The sequence below is a fragment of the Leptidea sinapis genome, chromosome 42 (genome assembly GCF_905404315.1).
Source record: "Leptidea sinapis chromosome 42, ilLepSina1.1, whole genome shotgun sequence".
Lineage (NCBI taxonomy): Eukaryota > Metazoa > Arthropoda > Insecta > Lepidoptera > Pieridae > Leptidea > Leptidea sinapis.
In genome coordinates, this window is record NC_066306.1 from 3,427,668 (window position 1) to 3,442,737 (window position 15,070).

General features: G+C 36.4%; 1 protein-coding gene across 2 annotated transcripts in view; it reads right to left on the reverse strand.

Moving 5' to 3' along the window:
* LOC126976798 (adenylyl cyclase-associated protein 2) overlaps window positions 1-15,070 on the reverse strand; it is a 72,435-nt gene that overhangs the window by 52,916 nt on the left and 4,449 nt on the right. Inside the window, exon 1 of one of the 2 annotated variants that reach the window (XM_050825400.1) lies at window positions 4,930-5,147. The exons of the other annotated variant lie outside the window; for it this stretch is intronic. The gene's annotated coding sequence lies outside the window, so the exon portion shown is untranslated. Of the gene's footprint in view, window positions 1-4,929; window positions 5,148-15,070 lie in introns of those variants that run through there. 2 annotated transcript variants of the gene reach the window in all.

Sequence of the window (15,070 nt, forward strand, 5' to 3'; positions counted from 1 at the left end):
TGTAAATTATCGCATTATTGCTAAATTTACTAAATAATCTTGCGTTAATGTACCACAAGTACGTAGTCATTTGAACACAAATTCTGCAACCAGAGCCAATTCAATAATCGAGATGGAAATTCGCAGTTTTTTGTGAAAATAAGGGACGAGGCGGGCAGGACGTTCAGCTAATGGTAATTGATACGCCCTACCCATTACAAGGCAGTGCCGCTCAGGATTCTTAAAAACCCAAAAATTCTGAGCGGAACTACAATTCCGATCGTCACCTTGATATGACATAAGATGTTAAGTCTCAATTGTCCAGTAATTTCACTAGCTACGGCGCCCTTCAGACCGAAACACAGTAATGTTTACACATTACTGCTTCACGGTAGAAATAGGCGCCGTTGTGGTACCCATAATCTATCCGGCACCCTGTGCAAAGAAGCCAGGAATCACTGGTGAATGGGATTCACTCAAGCGTAACAGATGGACATAATACAAGTTAATCAACGTACAGCAAGAGTTACTTTACTAAGGATGACATCAATGGTAACCAAATTCAATATGAATCAACATATCTTAATTACGACTTATTAAACCCGCAGGCTACCAAGTTAAGCGACCGACGTGACATAAATAATCGCTTTGTGCGCGTATCGTTTTTCTATTAACTTTAGAGCGTTTTATAAGCGATAGATTAATTAACTATTTGGGAATAAAAATTTATCGATCGTCTAAATTTAACATCTTATATCTCAATTGTAGTGCCGCTTAGAATCTTTGGGTGTTACAAGAATCCTGAGCGGCACTGCATTGTAATGGGCAGAGCGTTTCAATTACCATCGGCTGAACGTCTAGCTCATCTCGACCTTTATTGTCATAATAAAAAAAAAATTGAATTTTATACAGCCACGAATGACGTAATTAAGTAATCAAAGTTCAAATAGTTATCAAACTAATTTCTGTCGCTATCAATAACGTCACATCTTTCTTTTCACTATCAAAATGCACGGTTTACCATAGCAACCGTCATTAGGGTTACCTCCTACCTCTTAAGGGTTACCTCTGCCTGCGGTAGATTACCAATGTTTCAATTGAGAGTGAGAAGCATTTTAATTTACTTATTACAAAAATAATAAGATTATCTTCAACAATATAACCAAATAAAACCAATTTATATATAAATATTGCTGACAGACGTTGTTCTGTACATAATAAATAAAATACTGTTTTTAACGAAATTGTCAAAAATATTTCATAAAAAAATCACGTAAAATATGCTCCCTGTTGTTATAATGAAATTGTTTCACAGCAGAACTGTCAAACCGTGCGTCAATAAATTCTCTCATAGAAAGTATGTCCATACAAAACAAATACTGGAAATAAAAATAATTATGGGTCCCAAATCGAAATAAAAACTATCCTATCTCTCCAATTGGACTAAACAGCACTCCATAAAGTAATCACCATTAAAATCCGTTCATTAGTTTAGGAGTTCACTGGAAACAAACATCAGGAGACTGGATTTATATATAAACTAGGTGTTGTTTGCAAATAAACGTTGTTTTAACCACATAAATTATTTTTAGAGTTTGACCGTTTCTTGGACATTACAACATTTTTTTTTTCTAAAATAAAAGAATTTTTCTAAAATAAACATAGCCTAAGTTACTCCTTATTATATAAGCTACCTGCCAATAAAAGTTCTGTCAAAATCGGTCCAGCTATTTCAGAGATGAGCCGGAACCAACATACAGACAGGCAAAATTTGTACAAAATGTTATTTTGGTGTATGTTCCGTATATATATTCATATACCTACATGTAATAAAAAACGATTATTTCAATTTTACAAACGGACACTATTTTATTTATATATATAGATTAGGAAACAGTAAATACTTTTTCTCTAAACTTTTGTGTAAATGCAATCATTAGCATGGCTTCAACTATAACAAAGGCATTTTGTTGTTTTTTGCACGTTGTCTATTAAATGATTGAAATTTAAGAAAAATATGATTTTTCTTCTCATATTCTATAGATATATAACTACTTTTTGAAAAAATATAATGTTTACAAGACGTGGTTTACTAATCACGCTATTTTGTCGATATCTTGGAGAAGCTTTCTTGCATAAACTTAAGGTTAAGGAAATCAGTTATTGAATATAAGTTAAATAAGGAAGGGTCGACACAATATCCTCAAAATGTTATGAACAATAGATAAGTAATGTAATAATGACTGTAATGTAACAATTCAGTAATATTGTAATTTATAATATTGTTTAAATATAATATTTATGATGGGAGGATTGCCAGCCGGGTCAGTGGAGTTAATCTGGAACGCGAGAGATATATCTACTCCGGACAAGATCTATATATTTTTTACAACAATATTCTAGACAATGTTCAAAACAAATGTATTACGAAATTCAAAACATTAGTCAAAAAATGTTTGTGTGGGTAAAGTGGTAAAGGTAACTATAATATAAATGACTTCCTTAATGATACCACAGATTGGGAATGGAACGGCAGCCCTGAGGATATTAAATAATGAATTTTATTGCACGATTTTATATTGTAAACATCTATATATATAAAAATGAATTGCTGTTCGTTAGTCTCGCTAAAACTCGAGAACGGCTGAACCGATTAGGCTAATTTTGGTCTTGAATTATTTGTGGAAGTCCAGAGAAGGTTTAAAAGGTGAATAAATAGGAAAATGCTGCTAAAAAATATAAACAACAAATTTGTTTTTCCATTGATGTGTCCACACATAACTTCTATGAGAGAATTTATTGACGCAGGGTTTGACAGTTCTGCTGTGAAACAATTTCATTACGACAGCAGGGTGTATATTTTACGAAGTAATTTTTGATGTTATGATATATTATTGACAAATTCATATAAAAACATTATTTTATTTATTATATACAGAACGTCTGTCGGGTCAGCTAGTATTTATATAAAAAAAGGAGTCTGCTGAGTTTGTTGCGCCCGTTCTTCTCAGGTCTGAGGCATACTTTTTCGAATGGGTGATAGTTTTTGACATTCAATAAATAAAAAATATTTGAATTTGAATATTACATCGTTTTACCGAATTTGTGATTACAAAGGAGTATGTTTCATAATTATTGTAAATAACAACACAAATAAGGTAAAGCTATAACAGATACATTAACTATAACCGTTGTAAAATTGAAAATTTCATATTATAGTTTATGTGAGACTAGCTGACCCGGCAAACGTTGTTTTGCCATATAAATTGTATTGATCTTTTGCTTGCTAGTTGATAAGAGATGGCGCTAGTTGTATTCAATAGTAACAATCACACTTCTTTTATATTTTGTATAATTCACACTATAGTTTTATAAATTATAGCCTATTTGTTATTCTGGTGAGTAAGCTATATTATTGTAAAGTTTCATCAAAATCTATTCAGTAGGTTTTGCGTTAAAGAAGTTCAAACATACATCCAGACATACAAAACTTTCTCATTTATAATATTACTAGGATTGGGTTAAATATAATTTAGTATTTGGCCGTATTCTAATATTGGCGATAATTTGATTCCGATCTTGTACCAAGAAGCTTTTACCGCCAAGCATTATCCTTTAACTTTTACAAAATATTTGAATCTGAATTAATAGTTAAATGAAAATCATAAATTTTACAGTATTGAAGCGAGTTTTTCTTACGGAACAGGAGGAGAAAAGGTTGAGCTATTCTGTGTGACTGTTATAGGAGCAGCTCTAAAAGGCCTAAGGCAATAGAATAATAATTGCTCATTAATTAGAACAGAAGGTATATTATATGTATGTATGACGACCTGTATAGCCGAGTGGTTAGCGATCCTACCTACTAAGCTAGAGGTCCCGGGTTCGAATCCCGGTAGGTGCAAGCATTTATATGATGAATATGGATGTTTGTTTCCGAGTCATGGATGTTTAAATGTATTTATGTATGTTTATATGAATTTATGTATGTATAAGTAAGTATATTGTATTAAATATATTGTCTTGTAACCCATAACACAGGCTATATATGCTTAACTTGGGGAAAGATAATTTGTGTAAAAAGTGTGTCAATATTATTATTATTATATTTTATTATGGAAGAGGAGGACAAACGAGCGCAATAGTCACCTGATGTTAAGTGATCACCGTCGTCTACACTCTCTTGCTACACCAGAGAAATTACAGGAGCCTTGCCGGCCTTTTAGGATTTGGTGTATGCGCTTTTTTGAAGGTTCTCATGTCACATCGTCCTGCAAACACTTCGTAAGGACCACCAACCTTATTCATAATGGTCCGCTAACTTTAAATAGCCGCTAAGGAGTGTTTTTTCTCATTCTGACTTAGGTCAATAGAAGAAGACGGAGTGCGAATTAGCAATGCTTTAAGTTAGTAGACTATTATGAATAAGGGGGATAGTCTCTTCCTGTTAGACAACCGATAAAAACAGGCCAGGAATATTAGTTTAGAGTGCGTAACAGCGTCTTACACTCGCGATTTGTATGACACTTTGTGTTAGTGTTCGCGAATTGCTCAAAATAGAGGAAAAATGGACTTTAGAACTTCTATGTTTCTTTTCGATGTTTTCACATCTGTCATAGACAAAAAAATCCTTGAACCCGCACTGCGGAGGAACTCCACACATCCAGACAGTGAGGATGACATCAAAGTTTGCGGCGTGACACGCGAGTTGCCACTAGACTCTGGAGTAAGTTTATCTAAATAGAACAAAGTGCTCTATTTTAAACAATAAAAATGGAATCTGCTTTTCCTACGCAAAACTAAAATTAGCACCTGAATATTCAAATCGTCGACTTTTATCTTATCTTGTGATGCTGCCACTATAATATAACCATCTTTAATATGCCTTCGTTACGTATACAATTTAAATCCAAAAGAAAATCCCATGCTTAAAAGTGTTACACAAAAACTCACCGGAAGTCAAGATAATCCAATTAAAAAAATCACAATTGCACTAGCACCGGTATTGTTTCATGCACTGATAAGGAAGGCGGATAAGCGTGCGTCTGCGACCGTAGTCTGTATCCACTAAGAAAGCCCGCGTCAGCACTCGGCAGTCGGCACTCGGCACTCGACAGTCATACGAGGACGGATATTGCGATGAGTCAAACGCTGTTCGGCGGATTGGCCGATCTCTACAACTCTACTGGCAACAGGCAAAGGCCGCAAAGTTTTACGTATTCATCAATGACTCACACAGCCGTGACTGGTAATGACGCGATCAACAATCATTAGCTAACAACCAAATAATAGTCAATTAAATGTTTCATTATCTATATATTATAAAACAAAGTCCGCTGCGTCTGTCTGTCTGTTTGTCTGCGATAAACTCTGCACCCATTTTCATGCTGATTTCACCAATTGACAGCGTGGTTCTCGAGGAAGGTTTTAGTATAATATATAATATAATTTTAATAAATATTTAGTAAAGTTTAACCCCCTTATTCATAATAGTCTGCTAACTTAAAGCATTGCTAATTCTCACTCTTTTTTATGGAATAGGAGGACAAACGAGCGTACGGGTCACCTGTTGTTAAGTGATCACCGCCGCCCATACTCTCTTGCAACACCAGAGGAATCACAGGAGCGTTGCCGGCCTTTAAGGAAGGTGTACGCGCTTTTTTTGAAGGTACCCATGTCGTATCGTCCCGGAAACACCGCACAAGGAAGTTCATTCCACAGCTTTGTAGTACGTGGAAGAAAGCTCCTTGTAAACCGCACTGTGGAGGACCGCCACACATCCAGATGGTGAGGATGATATCCTAACTTGTGGCGTGTCGTGCGAAGGTGGAATTCGGCGGCAGGAATTAGGTAAAACAGCTTTTCGGAACACTCCCCGTGATAAATGCGGTAGAAGACACACAATGAAGCGACGTCTCTACGCAACGCCAAGTGATCCAGCCGTTCACAGAGTACTGGGTCCCCGACAATTCGCGCTGCTCTGCGTTGCACGCGGTCAAATGGATCGAGCTGATACTGGGGTGCGCCAGACCAGAGATGACAGCAATACTCCATGTGTGGCCGGACCTGCGCTTTGTACAGCGCTAGAATGTGGGCCGGCTTGAAGTATTGCCGTGCTCTATTAATGACGCCCAGTTTCTTTGAAGCCAATTTGGCTTTGCCCTCCAAGGGCCACGGAATTGGCAATCGCTCGAGATTTCGAGACCCAGTATTCCGATACTATGCGAGGCTTTTAGGGAAGTGTTGTCGAAGTGCGGTGATGCGACAAATGGGGTTTTTTTTAGTGGTAAACGCGCAAACTTGAGTCTTCTGGGGGTTAAATTGGACAAGGTTCAATTTACCCCATTCCGCGACCTTCTCAAGAGAGGACTCGATAGAAGACACAAGTTTCTCCCGGCACTGGTCGACGATTTCCCGAGAGAGACGTGCATGGCCCGTCTCTCATGGTGCTGTCATCTGCATAGCAATGAATGTTGGAGGTGTCTAACATATCATTGATATGCAGAAGAAACAGCGTGGGATACAGAACACAGCCTTGGGGCACTCCACCATTCACGGGCTTCGGGTTCGAGCAATATCCGTCGACAACGACCTGTATGCTACGCCCAGTGAGGAAGCTGGAGGTCCACTTGTACAAGCTCTCGGGAAGCCCAAATGATGGAAGTTTGGAGAGGAGCGCCTTGTGCCATACACGATCAAAGGCCTTCGCTATATCCAGGCTAACTGCCAGGCCTTCCCCCTTGCTTTCAATAGCCGCAGCCCATCTATGTGTCAGGTATACCAGAAGATCACCTGCCGACCGACCATGGCGAAACACGTATTGTCGGTCGTTGATCAGCTGGTGACCCTCTAGGTATACCAAGAGCTGACGGCTAATTATGCTCTCCATGATTTTGGGGAGCAGGGAGGTAATAGCAATAGGCCTGTAATTTGCCGGATCCGAACTGTCTCCTTTTTTTTGGATCGGATGGACAAGGGCAGACTTCCATGAGTCAGGGACTACGCCTTTATAACGCCCGGAATAAACGCGTTAGCACCGGTGTCAACTCAGGGGCACACGTTCTAAGCACGATTGGAGTAATGCCATCCGGCCCGCTCGACTTCCTGACGTCCAACGAAAACAGAGCTCGCCTAACAGTTTTCTGTCTGAACTGTACTTCAGGCATAGAGCTCTGACACCGCGGGATGGTCGGCGGTGTTTTTCCGTTGTCGTCAAGAGTCGAGTTGGAGGCGAAAAGAGCGCACAGGAGATCGGCTTTCTCTTTTGCCGTATGGGCCAGGGTGTCATTCCTCATGTGCAACGGCGGCATGGACGGCTGGCTGAAGTTACCAAGAGCAGCTTTCGACAACGACCAGAACTTGCGTGTTCCGGTCGGGTAACTGGAAAGCTGCTCGCCGATTTTGACGACGTGTTTTGACTTTGCACGGGCGATTTGCCGCTTAAAAAATCTGGAAGCACGGTTGTATTTCCTCTTTAGAACTATGCAGTTCGGATCCTTTGTGCCCAGCGCCGCAACCCAAGTTCGATACGCCTGTTTTTTGCAGTCAGATGCTGCTTTAACTGACGCATCGAACCAGGGCTGTCTTCTTCGGCTGTTTAAAGTTAGCGGACCATTATGAATAAGGGGGTTAGTGCATATTTTTGTATACCTACATTAACGATATCTGTTGGATCTGTCGGAAAAAATAAGCCGCCTGGGAGCTTTCAACGAAGGAATCTTTACCCATTGAGATATTACCAAATAATGTATGGTAAAATTGTGTATCTTATGAAGGTCTACAGACAAGTGTAATGTGCACTATGAGAAAAGTAATCAAATGAAAAGGGGATGATGAAGGAAGAGGAACAGAAGACAAATTAGAGATTTTTGAAATTCTTTGTTCGTTTTTCTGTTTGATTGTTACCTCGCATCTCCATGATTAAAGAACAGTTTTTGATGTAGTAGGTACTTCACAAGTAGACAAAGTATAATTGGGAGCAGAATTATTGGGTTTGTTTCATCAAAATATTGGATATCGGAAAAAAATTATCGTCTTTTTATTTTTATTTGCAATTTGCTTTTGAGACTTTCGTTAAAATAATTAAGCTTTAATTACATACTTACTATTACTATAATTCTATTATTTATTTTTAATAATTAATTGTACACATTTTTTATATCTTTATGCTCATATATTTCATATTACTCCTTGGACCTTATAAGAAATTTCTCGTTGATGAAGCATAGGGTTGAGCATTATAATATTTTTCCTCTCATAATATGTACAGTGCACTCATAAATGTACTTTTTTTACTAAAGCGAAACCATTAAGTATTTTTGTGATATCATTTTGCATCATACTGCAATTTTTTTTTCTATAACACTGATTCTATAACTGTACCTCGAAAAAAAATACGAGAAATGATCGAAGTTTCTGACGTAATAAACGCGTTCTAACTTTAAGATAAATAAAAAATTAAATTTAGAAGTGTTTAATTTGTTACAATATTAATGGCCATTACTTTTATTTGTTACATGTTTAGATAGCGTCGCAATGTTCTGATGTAAGAATTTTTTTAACTGTTTATATCTATTAACAATCTAAATTATATTTACAGTATTTATCATAAGGTAACCCCGACTTATCAATAATTCAAAACATTATAAGCAACCCTAATTATTGCCCTAAATTATAAAGCCTGCTATTGTAGAGATCGCAAGCAAAATGCCTTTTTCCATCGCCTAATAGACGCTTGTCAGTATTAATTAGACCAGCCTACTTGAAAATATAACAAAAAGGAATTTGTTTTCGTTTTATTGTCCGTGAGTATATTTAAGGTTAGTTAAGTTTTTCCACCTAGTCGAAAACTATCTAAAATTATTAAGCCCATCCAGTTTGTAGCATACAGACTATGCAGAAGACAGGCGGAAATCATAGGAAAAATACCAGTGACCCATTACAGGCTTGGAAGGAAGGAATTTTTGGAAATCTGTAAATCGCCAAATTGGTAGTTTAAATAATCGTACTATTTAAATCAGTTTTTCACATACATTTTAAAGCCACTCGTTTGGACTATTTCATTCCATGCAAAAAGCAAGACCTTAGGCCTGAGATGATATTCCCACATTCTTGAAATAAATACAATTTCAGCAAAATCAATGAATCATTTCTACCTGATAAAAAGTGTGGGGATGACTTCGAAACGTATTAGTATAGTGATATCTGGACGAGCCTTACTCGGATTTTTAAGAATGAACAAAAAAAAACTAATAGGACATCTGGATTCGAACCCTTGGTCTTCTGATTTCCGGATTACCCAATGTCCCATCTGAGCTGTTATAATCTTGTATATAGTGGAGAAATTTACTTTTGTATTCTAATATTATTGTATCTGTTTCTCATTAAAACACGGATAAAACTACATTTTTCAAAATTGAAACCAAGCTAGATCGAATTCTCGCCCCCGAAAGTACCTTTATACTAAATTTCACAAAAATCTTTGGAGCCAGTTGGAACAAGAATTGCTCGTTTAAAGGTATAAGATTTTATGCAACTGTTGTATAAGAAGTGTCAAAAAACGTGAGCGGCGTGGGTGAATGACGCTCCGAGCTTTTTTTGACTTAGTTATACAACTTGTCGTATACTATATTTTTCTTCGAGTTGGTAATTTTATTTATTAATAAACAAACAAATACCACAAGTTTTCGAGTTGCCGCTTGAATGGGCGGTAAACAATGCTTTTTAGGCCACAGAGTATAGACTCCTTCAAGGACTCAATGAAGTATTTAGGTGCTTATATTAGTGAAAAAGAAATTAGAATATTATGTACGTTATTCAAGTGTTATGAACATACCATTGATATACGAAAATTGATAAGCTAATTATAAAATGTTATACTGAAGATTTAACGTGAACAATAATAAAAGACCCTAATATAGCGCCTCAGAATGTCAGAATATAAGGTCATGCGAGTACTACCTAATATAATACAAGTTATATATACATACTAGTGGACCCAACAGACGTTGTCCTGTCGGAAATTTCGGACACACGTCTTAAATTTGAAAAATCGGTCCATCCGTTTGGAGGAGTCCACTTAAATACACATGAGCAGGAGAATTATATTATATGGGCGGAATTGAGAATCTAAACCAATCTCAAATTCACTGAAACAAACAAAAAAGTCATCAAAATCAGTCCAGCCGTTTAGGAGGTAGTTTAATTGTGAATCTAAACCATTTTCGAATCCACCTGAAGACACACACCAATCTCAAATTCACTGGAACACACAAAAATATCACCAAAATCGGTCCAGCCGTTTAGGAGGTAGTTCAATTGTGAATCTAATCCACCTGAATACACACAGAAAGTTTCATTAGAATCGGTCCAGCCGTCTAGGAGGAGTTCAGTGACATACACACGCACACAAGAATTATATTTATAAAGATATGAAGAGAGGTCAAGAGCATCGACTTTATGAAATTAAGGACCCCTGTTTCTTAGAGCTAATTTTTTTATTAAGTCAAAAACGCTACCTAATCCCTGTTTCGTTTTTATAGATCTACATAAAAGTCCTCGATGTTACAAGTCTATCATTTAGGGATAAAAATAGATATTCAAATTTTAAACCAAACCAGAACTTTGGTGTTAAGCAAACTTAATGATCATCATCATCATCAGCTCATTTATCAGTGGGAGGCTCCTTTGCACAGGAAGCCGGCTAGATTATGGGTACCACAACGGTGCCTATTTCTGCCGTGAAGCAGTAATGTGTAAACATTACAGTGTTTCGGAAAAGGGCGCCGTAGCTAGTGAAATTACTGGGCAAATGAGACTTGACACCTTATGTCTCAAGGTGACTAGCGCAATTGTAGCGCCGCTCAGAATTTTTGGATTTTTCAAGAATCCTGAGCGGCACTGCATTGTTTGGGTAGGGGGTATCAATTACCATCAGCTGAACATCCTGCTCGTCTCAAAAAAATCAGCCGGAAGACGTCCACTGTTGGACAAAGTACCCCCAATATATTATTATTAATAATGAACCATAGTTAACTTTTAGGGAATATAAGTTAAATACTTTTGTATACAAAATTATTTAAAACACAAAAAAATTAATAGCATTCATATTGGATTTGGCTATCTTGGTTTTATTATGGCAATTGCTTTGGCATTGTGGCGACAATGGTAGATACACGCTGTTAAAATTCGAGCTGTGCAACTCCCACGGTTTACGAGATATAGCACGCTGACGGACAGACTTACAGGACCAACTTTCTTGTAGGAGGTATAAACCCTAATCTCTAGTTTTTAGTTTATTGTGAATGATGCAGGCAGAAGTTTTACTCGACCATCAAGGCACCTAATTCGTTGACTGACATTAAAAAAGTAACACATTACAAATAATAAAAATAGTTGGAAAAAACTAAAAAACACGCTTTGGTTGAAAAGATAATGGTTGAAATTTAAAATGAATATCAATCAAATCCTGTCTTATCGACGAAAGATGGATAAATTATATAAATTAACAAAACTCTTATTTTGTAAATTGAAAAATGGAATAATTTTATCAATTTAATGGTTTGTCTTCGGTCCTCGATAAATCTACGAAGTTTAAACGAAATCTGACCGCTTAAAGTGGGTAAAAAATCGCGCCCAAATGAGTCGGTTACAAACAAATATACATACATGTGAAGCTAATAAAAAGCGCGTAATAATCATATAATAAAAGCGCGATATTCGACAACACTTCCATTAATGCTTCGCCTAGTATATGAATAATGGGTCTCGAAATCTCGAGCGATTGCCAATTCGCGGACATCTACTTGAAACCCACCCACTATCTACAAAGCGAAGTTCCGGCCACATTCAGAGTATTATCATCCCTCGTCTGGCGCTCCGCATCAGTACGAACAATTTGACCGTACGCTGCGCAGAGCTGCTCAAATTGTAGGGGATCTACTGTACTCAATAACTTTTGTATTAATTTACATTTACTTTTTCGACTTACTCGTGTAAGACATTGACTATTTGACGTTTGAGTGTGTCTGTTGCATCAATTTTCATTTTATAATGTAATTTGAAATGATTTGTAAATCGAAGTATTTAAATGTACATCTTGATATAAAAGAGTGGCAATGAGTTTCTTGCTACTTCTTCTCATTAGCTCAACCCATTACGAAGAAGCGGTAGATTCAATAAGATTTCTTTTTTGACATTCATAAGTGTCATTTCCGTGACCTACGTGAATAAACTGGTTTTGATTTGATTTGATCCAGTGGCCAGTGAACTGCTAGATCAATTGGCATTCCGTAGAGACGTCGTGTCTTCTACCATATTTATCACGAGGAGATTTTCCAAGAGCCAAATAGACGCCACTAACTAGCTCAGTGATCATTATTTTATAAAGACATTACGAGTTTACTTACAAGTAGCGATTAATTTTCAATTTCATTTCAAACAAAGCATACAACAAAATACATGCGTATAACTTAGTCTAATTATTACATGCGCCTATTAAAATTTCACAGATTACATGATTTCTTAAATTTTTTTGTGTTCATAGTTATCATTCTCAAAATATATCTATATATATAAGAATGAAATGCTGTCCGTTAGTCTCGCTTAAACTCGAGAACAGCTGTACCGATTTGGCTAATTTTGATATTGAATTATTTGTGGAAATCAGGAGAAGGTTTAAAAGGTTGAATAAATATGAAAATACTCGGAATTAAATAAAAACAACAATTTTGATTTTCCTTTGATGTGTCCCCGTCGTTAAGAAATCAAATTTAAACAATATTATAAAAATATTAACTAATTAGACATTTTATGTCTTTCTAACTTTCTCAGGAGGTAAAAAATAAACTTAATTTTAGTTACTATAGTTGGTAGATTAACTACAGCTGTTAACTATCTATCAGATTATTTTTTATGTAGATTGATAAATCTTAAGTTTTGTCAGAAATTAAATTTCTGAACGCAAACAGTATTATTTGACATTAAGACAACAAACTGGTAGATTGATAAAATCTTATGTTTTGTCAAGAAATAAAATTTCTGAACCTAACCGCACCACAAAATAAAACAAAAAATATAGTTTATCCGAAAGCCTTAAATTCATTAAGTTTAGGTCTTTTATTTATCGATTGAGGCAGTCCGTCGGTAAGTCTGCCGGGTTAGCTAGTTTTTAATAAACAATTTATTACTGAATCAACAAAGGGCGAGTTTCAAAAAGCTAGAGCGCAAAGTTGGATCAAAGCCAAATACATTGATTTATGCGTGGCAAACAACTCGTATTGAATATTATGAACCAACGAACTCTTAGGTAGCTAAGAGATTTTAATAATCAGTTTTTTTTATTGGAACATACAACCAATCTTAATAAAATATAAATTTCCAGGTTTGATTCATTTATTTTTTATTTTTTATGATAATAAGGCACGAGACGAGCAGGACGTTCAGCTGATGGTAAATGATACGCCATGCCCATTACAATGCAGTGCCGCTCAGGATTCTCCAAAAATTCTGAGCGGCACTACAATTGCGCTCGTCACCTTGAGACATAATATGTTAAGCCTCATTTGCCCAGTAATTTCACTAGCTACCGCGCCCTTCAGACCGAAACACAGTAATGCTTACACATTACTGCTTCACGGCAGAAATAGGCGCCGTTGTGGTACCCATAATCTAGCCGGCTTCCTGTGCAAAGGAGCCTCCCACTGGTAGATTCATACTTTACTTAAGCTGTTATAGTATTGATGTGACAATAAAACTACTTAAGGTTTCATCCTCTGAAGTCCTCCGCCCCGTCTGTTCGCGATAAACACAAAAACGACAGCACCAATTTTCATGTTGTTTTCACCAATGCATAGCGTGGTTCTCGAGGAAGGTATTTAGTATATAATTTGTTAAGTTTTTGTTTGCATATTTGTAGGTACACATTAACGATATTTGTTGGAGGTGTCGCAAAAAATATATCATCTGGAAGCTTTTAACGAATTAAGAATAACACCACTATAACCATATTAATACTTTAAACATTGGCAATTATAAAGCGGTAATGTAAAAGCTGTTTACACGAATACGATATTAATCCTTGTCAGTATATTACTTGTCATACTATAAAATCATCGATTTCCGATTTCTTTAGACTACATTATTCCCGATTTTTTTTTTTCTATTGACAGAACAGCGTCTGTCTGGTTCTGGTTTAAATATATAACTAAAACTGTAGGTACATACATACAAATAGATACGATTAAAAAAACATTAAAAAACTGCCTAAGTGTGACTAAAACCACGTCAGAAGTGTATTTCGATTGTTCTACCTTCTATCTATAGTAATAAATGGAGAGCAGTTTATTTTTTTCGGTTATACTACGAAAACTACTGAACCGATCGGAATAATACTTATAACATAAGATGCAGCGTGTTTCGGAAAAGGTTTTAGTATATGATATGTTGGTGATTACTTATCTGGAACATATATTTTTTAAACTTAGAAATACCTATATGTGCACAATACAAACAATTTAGTCAATGATATATTTTATACAGAGAGCGGGCGCGTTGTAATTTTGTAATTTGGAAACCAACCTTTGCCGGGTCAACACTTCTATTAGTTAAATATATTTCAATTCTGTATATAAATGTCGGCACTAGGCTCCAACTGTTCCCAAACCCACATAATCAAGTGCTCAGCGACTAAAGCAGCTTTCATTTTAAAATAATATTATATTAGCATCACCTGAATCAGCTACAACAGGTCCAAGTGGATCAAATCTCACTCGGTGTTCAACGGCGGCTCTGGCAGCACACACAAGATCAGAAAAGAACCTATGCCTTCTAAGTGCCACCTCATCCCGCCCCACTGGCGTAGCTGGTGGTTCTCTAGGACCTTCTGTATCAATACTTGCTCCATCTCTTTCAAACACATCATCATCGTCGGAACAGGAATTCTTAGGTTTAGTGCACTGATTTATACCAAAATCACTATTACTTGCAGATGATTTTAAAATTCCTGACGATTTGCGTCTGTGGGGTCTTGCATCAATATTTGTATGGGCTAATTCATGTTCCAGATTAGCCAACTCCGCGAGTGTAGCGACATTGC